Source organism: Gymnoscopelus braueri (assembly GCF_963280865.1).
Source record: "Gymnoscopelus braueri genome assembly, chromosome: 19".
In the NCBI taxonomy this organism is placed as follows: Eukaryota; Metazoa; Chordata; class Actinopteri; order Myctophiformes; family Myctophidae; genus Gymnoscopelus; species Gymnoscopelus braueri.
In genome coordinates this window covers 928,116-935,615 of record NC_137621.1, presented here as the reverse complement: position 1 = coordinate 935,615, position 7,500 = coordinate 928,116, and the positions used below count along the sequence as shown (strand labels likewise).

The 7,500-nt window shown below is 42.0% G+C and overlaps 1 protein-coding gene across 1 annotated transcript in view; it reads right to left on the bottom strand.

Annotated features, from left to right (window-relative positions):
• The window catches only part of ston2 (stonin 2), a 48,577-nt gene that overhangs the window by 37,510 nt on the left and 3,567 nt on the right, over positions 1-7,500 (bottom strand). The gene's annotated exons all lie outside the window — the stretch shown is intronic.

Here is a 7,500-nt window from a genome sequence, read left to right as displayed (position 1 = left end):
CAATCTGTGGACCACACCAAACATAATGATCTGTGGACCACACCAAACATAACAATCTGTGGACCACACCAAACATAACAATCTGTAGACCACACCAAACATAACAATCTGTGGACCACACCAAACATAACAATCTGTAGACCACACCAAACATAACAATCTGTGGACCACACCAAACATAACAATCTGTGGACCACACCAAACATAACAATCTGTGGACCACACCAAACATAACAATCTGTGGACCACACCAAACATAATGATCTGTGGACCACACCAAACATAACAATCTGTAGACCACACCAAACATAACAATCTGTGGACCACACCAAACATAACAATCTGTGGACCACACCAAACATAACAATCTGTGGACCACACCAAACATAACAATCTGTGGACCACACCAAACATAATGATCTGTGGACCACACCAAACATAACAATCTGTGGACCACACCAAACATAACAATATGTAGACCACACCAAACATAACAATCTGTAGACCACACCAAACATAATGATCTGTAGACCACACCAAACATAACAATCTGTGGACCACACCAAACATAACAATCTGTAGACCACACCAAACATAACAATCTGTAGACCACACCAAACATAACAATCTGTGGACCACACCAAACATAACAATCTGTGACCACACCAAACATAACAATCTGTAGACCACACCAAACATAACAATCTGTGGACCACACCAAACATAACAATCTGTAGACCACACCAAACATAATGATCTGTGGACCACACCAAACATAATGATCTGTGGACCACACCAAACATAATGATCTGTGGACCACACCAAACATAACAATCTGTGGACCACACCAAACATAACAATCTGTGGACCACACCAAACATAACAATCTGTGGACCACACCAAACATAACAATCTGTGGACCACACCAAACATAATGATCTGTGGACCACACCAAACATAACAATCTGTGACCACACCAAACATAATGATCTGTGGACCACACCAAACATAACAATCTGTGACCACACCAAACATAACAATCTGTGGACCACACCAAACATAACAATCTGTGGACCACACCAAACATAACAATCTGTGACCACACCAAACATAATGATCTGTAGACCACACCAAACATAATGATCTGTGGACCACACCAAACATAACAATCTGTGGACCACACCAAACATAACAATCTGTAGACCACACCAAACATAATGATCTGTGGACCACACCAAACATAATGATCTGTGGACCACACCAAACATAATGATCTGTGGACCACACCAAACATAACAATCTGTGGACCACACCAAACATAACAATCTGTGGACCACACCAAACATAACAATCTGTGGACCACACCAAACATAATGATCTGTGGACCACACCAAACATAACAATCTGTGACCACACCAAACATAATGATCTGTGGACCACACCAAACATAACAATCTGTGACCACACCAAACATAACAATCTGTGGACCACACCAAACATAACAATCTGTGGACCACACCAAACATAACAATCTGTGACCACACCAAACATAATGATCTGTGACCACACCAAACATAATGATCTGTGGACCACACCAAACATAATGATCTGTGACCACACCAAACATAATGATCTGTAGACCACACCAAACATAATGATCTGTGGACCACACCAAACATAATGATCTGTGGACCACACCAAACATAACAATCTGTGGACCACACCAAACATAACAATCTGTAGACCACACCAAACATAATGATCTGTAGACCACACCAAACATAACAATCTGTGGACCACACCAAACATAACAATCTGTAGACCACACCAAACATAACAATCTGTGGACCACACCAAACATAACAATCTGTAGACCACACCAAACATAATGATCTGTGGACCACACTGTGGACCAAACTGTGGACCACACTGAACATAATGACCTGTGGACCACACTGTGGACCACACTGTGGACCACACTGAACATAATGATCTGTGACCACGCTGGCTGCTGTTACATGGACATCATGTATTCATTCAGAATGAACTCATTCAGAATGAACTCATTCTGAATAGAGGAATCTGTTCCACTCACCTGTTTACATGGGACCTGAATAAAAGTATTCCTCGTTTACATGGCCAAAGCATTCATTCGGAATATAACTTTTGACATGCGCAAAGTGGTTCCCGCCTACGCCCGGGCATGGACCAGGGGCCACTACCCAGAGCAGAGCTTCCCCTGGTGGGCATGGGAGGAGGCAATAGCCCCCTTGTGCCTCCGCGGCGGAGGTCTGTCAGGCAGGCCGGGAAGCAACGCACCGACTCCTGAACAGGCAGTATTGTATGCGGTGCAAGCCTGTGTTCCTTTGTTATCGCTGTTTTAATGCAAAAGTAGCAGATCTACAAGTTCAGACCAGTTTCTTTTTTTTACCAGACACGGTAAAACTTAGGCTAGCCTATACTATTTGTCACATTTCTCATGTAGGTACGATGACGTCATCGCGCATTCGCACATGGTCATTATAATAATAAATGGAGAGAGAGAGAGAGCAACACTTACTGTCTATGAAACAAGGCACGCTCATTTATGGCAAAAGTACAAAAGTATTGGCATCAAAATACACTTAAAGTAGAAAGTATAGGCTACTCATTATGCCGAATGTCACGTTTTTCTTGTATTATTATGAAAAGGCTTTGAAACATGCTGTAACTCATTCACTGTGACGAAACCCCTCTTTCTGCGCCGAGCAGCGCACACGGGTTGAATGCGGGGTCTGTCGTCCTAAAACACAATCGCCCCGGGTCTAAATCCAGCGACCATGGAGCGGCCGTGGATGGCCCGCTCAAAAGGTGCGTGGGGCGTAGTGTTTTGGGACGACCGTTCCAGCTGCCCATGTAATGAATTGATTAAGTAAAACTCATCTGTTTTCGCTGCAGCTGCGCCCTAATAATGTTGTTTTCATTTATTTTTGTTCACGTATGCCATTAAAATAATGCAGCTATTGCAGTATTGGGCCTTAACATGTGATTAAAAATGTATATGTATAGGCCCCTCATACTGTATATAAAATAAATGTAAAATCTGATTTAAAATTGAAACTTGCAGCTGATCAATGCGTTTCTGAGTTTACGTGTGGACAGGGACTTTTTTTTAAATCTTTGTCATGTGGCCAGGGATTCTTTTTAAAAACTGAGGACTAAAATACCCGTTTAGAAAAAGATCCATATAAGTGTAGCCTAGGCCAGCAATCCTCGGAGTGTCCGTTCTCCTGGACAAGTCTGGGCTTAACCATTACAGGCTTATTAAATGACGCTATAGAATAGAATCATTTTATCCCGCAGGAGCGACCGTGGCCGAATTAGAGAATTATTTGATAGGTCATTTTTGGACAATTCTGACAGCACTACAAAGCACGGACATGCGCAAAGTAATGCATGTATTCCAAACAGAGAGGAGTGTTTGGAATAAAGTGTTTACATGGTCAATTCCGATTTGTATATACCGATTCAAACAGTATATACCACCCCTCCTAACCCGAATGAAAATTCATTCGGGTCAGACTGGAATGGAATATTCTATTCCAATTGAGGTGTTTACATGAGCATTTCTATTCTGAATGAATTCATCCATTCATCCATTCCAAATAGAAGTGTATTCATTCCGAATGAAACTGTCCATGTACCCGCAGCCACTGTGAACCACACTGAACATAATGATGTTTAGAAGACGATGGTCTCTGTATCTGTGGAAGAGATGAAACCAAAAGCACACGCGTGTTCACACCATAATAGACCGTAAACAATACATGCATGCACGTGCAAAAAGAGCAGATCTTAAAGCAAGCAATGCATTACGTCACAACGCTTTGTTAGCTTGTAGATCGGTTATTTTTGGCGAACGACACCGTCGTACTACAGAAGTATAAAATATCTTTTATAGAAAATTCAAATCCACCATCCTGAGGAGAGGAGAGAGACGAGAGAGAGAGACAGAGAGAGGAGAGGGAGACAGAGAGAGAGAGAGAGAGAGAGAGAGAGAGGAGAGGGAGACAGAGAGAGAGAGGAGAGGATATGTCCATTCTGCAACTGTCTGATAAACAACTGACTCATGCTGACATCACACACACACACACACACACACACACACACACACACACACACACACACACACACACACACACACACACACACACACACACACACACACACAGAGAGATCTACAAGCTCACAACGTCTTGTATTGTAGATCTGTCACCGACAAGCCCTTCATTTGATAGAAAATATCATATGTTGTCCATTTCAGCCAGAGTGATTCCATTGGCTTACAGCAGACAGAGTGATTCTATTGGCTTACAGCAGACAGAGTGATTCCATTGGCTTACAGCAGACAGAGTGATTCTATTGGCTTACAGCAGACAGAGTGATTCCATTGGCTTATAGCAGACATAGTGATTCTATTGGCTTACAGCAGACAGAGTGATTCTATAGGCTTACAGCATACAGAGTGATTCTATTGGCTTACAGCATACAGAGTGATCTTATTGGCTTACAGGATTAAAGGTTGCTCAGATGGAAGCAACCATCTGTCACAGCCTTTGAAGTGTCCCTGAGCCTCTGAGCAAGGCACCAGCTGCTCAGCGCTCACAAGTCAACCTGCATCAGAGGAATGTCAACATCCTGATCACAATAAAAGACTGTTTTATATTCATATTAACATCTTCATCCTGATCACAATAAAAGACTGTTTTATATTCATATTAACATCTTCATCCTGATCACAATAAAAGACTGTTTTATATTCATATTAACACATTAACATCTTCATCCTGATCACAATAAAAGACTGTTTTATATTCATATTAACATCTTCATCCTGATCACAATAAAAGAGTGTTTTATATTCATATTAACACATTAACATCTTCATCCTGATCACAATAAAAGAGTGTTTTATATTCATATTAACCCATTAACATCTTCATCCTGATCACAATAAAAGAGTGTTTTATATTCATATTAACACATTAACTTCTTCAAATGTCTTCTAAATCCTAACAGGTTCATGAAAAACGTATGTTTCTATAATATCAGTGGTTCTGATGGTTCTCAAGCCTGTTCATGTCAAGGACCCCAAAATGATGTATGAATGTATTTGGCCGCCAACCACCACCTCAAAAGATGTTGTTCCAGGGACCCCCAGACGCAAAGATTTGAGTTAAAAATGTTCCCTTTAAAAATATATGTACATTCAAAGATTTGCATTCATTTTCAAAAATATTTTTTCACCACAGCCTAGCATTCACTACGCCAGGTCATGAGAGAGAGAGAGAGGGAGGGAGAGAGAGAGAGAGAGAGAGACAGACAGACAGACAGACAGACGAGGGGAACAGAGGGGTGATTGTTCAGTACCCTGGGTCCTCTCCCAAGATTGACTCTGTGCCAAGTCTCTGACACACACACACACTCCCCACCCTGCCGGCCTAGCACTGACATATGGGTGTGTGTTTGTGTGTGAATTACATCACTCGCGTGCGCGTGCGCACACACACACACACACACACACACACACACACACACACACACACACACACACACACACACACACACACACACACACACACACACACACACACACACACACACACACACACACACACACACACACACACACAGTAATAGTCTCTCTGCCTCTATTAGATAATAACTGCCCCTCCCCCAGAATGTAAACAAACAATACAGTAGTGCTGAGTCATCAGTGTCAAAACAACCACATAACATTATGTGTTTCTGCTGAGTCAGCGTGTGTCAGGATGTGTGTGTGCGTGCTTGTAGATTAGTGCTGCAGAATTTTCTTAATATTTTTATATTTACACAGCACTATTGCAGATCTGTTTTTTTTTGTTTTTTTTGTGAAAATCTTGTGCAAATATTTGAATGTATATTTTTTAAACACAAACAGTAGGTCAATCATCCCAGTAGGACTACAGTAGGTCTACAGTAGGTCTACAGTAGGTCAATCATCCCAGTAGGTCTACAGTAGGTCTACAGTAGGTCTATAGTAGGTCTACAGTAGGTCTACAGTAGGTCAATCATCCCAGTAGGTCTACAGTAGGTCTACAGTAGGTCTACAGTAGGTCTACAGTAGGTCAATCATCTCAGTAGGTCTACAGTAGGTCAATCATCCCAGTAGGTCTACAGTAGGTCACTACATAGTGACTGCACCTGTTTCATGTAACACTGTTTATGTGCATCTGATTTTTAAATCTCTGTGTTGTTATCCATGTCCTCACTGTATTGTCTGATTCACCGCCTTTTGCGATTATTTTACTGGGATGATTGACCTACTGTAGGTACAGTAGGTCTACAGTAGGACTACAGTAGGTCTACAGTAGGTCTACACAGTAGGACTACAGTAGGTCTACAGTAGGTCTACAGTAGGATTACACAGTAGGACTACATAGTAGGACTACATAGTAGGACTACATAGTAGGATTACACAGTAGGACTACATAGTAGGACTACATAGTAGGACTACATAGTAGGATTACACAGTAGGACTACATAGTAGGACTACATAGTAGGACTACATAGTAGGACTACACAGTAGGACTACATAGTAGGATTACACAGTAGGACTACATAGTAGGACTACATAGTAGGACTACATAGTAGGATTACACAGTAGGACTACATAGTAGGACTACATAGTAGGACTACAGTAGGTCTACAGTAGGTCTACAGTAGGATTACACAGTAGGACTACAGTAGGACTACAGTAGGACTACAGTAGGATTACACAGTAGGACTACAGTAGGACTACACAGTAGGACTACAGTAGGACTACAGTAGGACTACAGTACTACAGTAGGACTACAGTAGGACTACAGTAGGACTACAGTAGGATTACACAGTAGGACTACAGTAGGACTACACAGTAGGACTACAGTAGGACTACAGTAGGACTACACAGTAGGACTAAAGTAGGTCTACAGTAGGACTACAGTAGGACTACACAGTAGGACTACAGTAGGTCTACAGTAGGACTACACAGTAGGACTACAGTAGGTCTACAGTAGGACTACAGTAGGTCTACAGTAGGACTACACAGTAGGACTACAGTAGGTCTACAGTAGGACTACACAGTAGGACTACAGTAGGTCTACAGTAGGACTACACAGTAGGACTACAGTAGGTCTACAGTAGGACTACAGTAGGTCTACAGTAGGACTACAGTAGGTCTACAGTAGGACTACACAGTAGGACTACAGTAGGTCTACAGTAGGACTACACAGTAGGTCTACAGTAGGACTACAGTAGGACTACACAGTAGGACTACAGTAGGTCTACAGTAGGACTACACAGTAGGACTACAGTAGGTCTACAGTAGGACTACAGTAGGTCTACAGTAGGACTACAGTAGGTCTACAGTAGGACTACACAGTAGGACTACAGTAGGTCTACAGTAGGACTACACAGTAGGACTACAGTAGGTCTACAGTA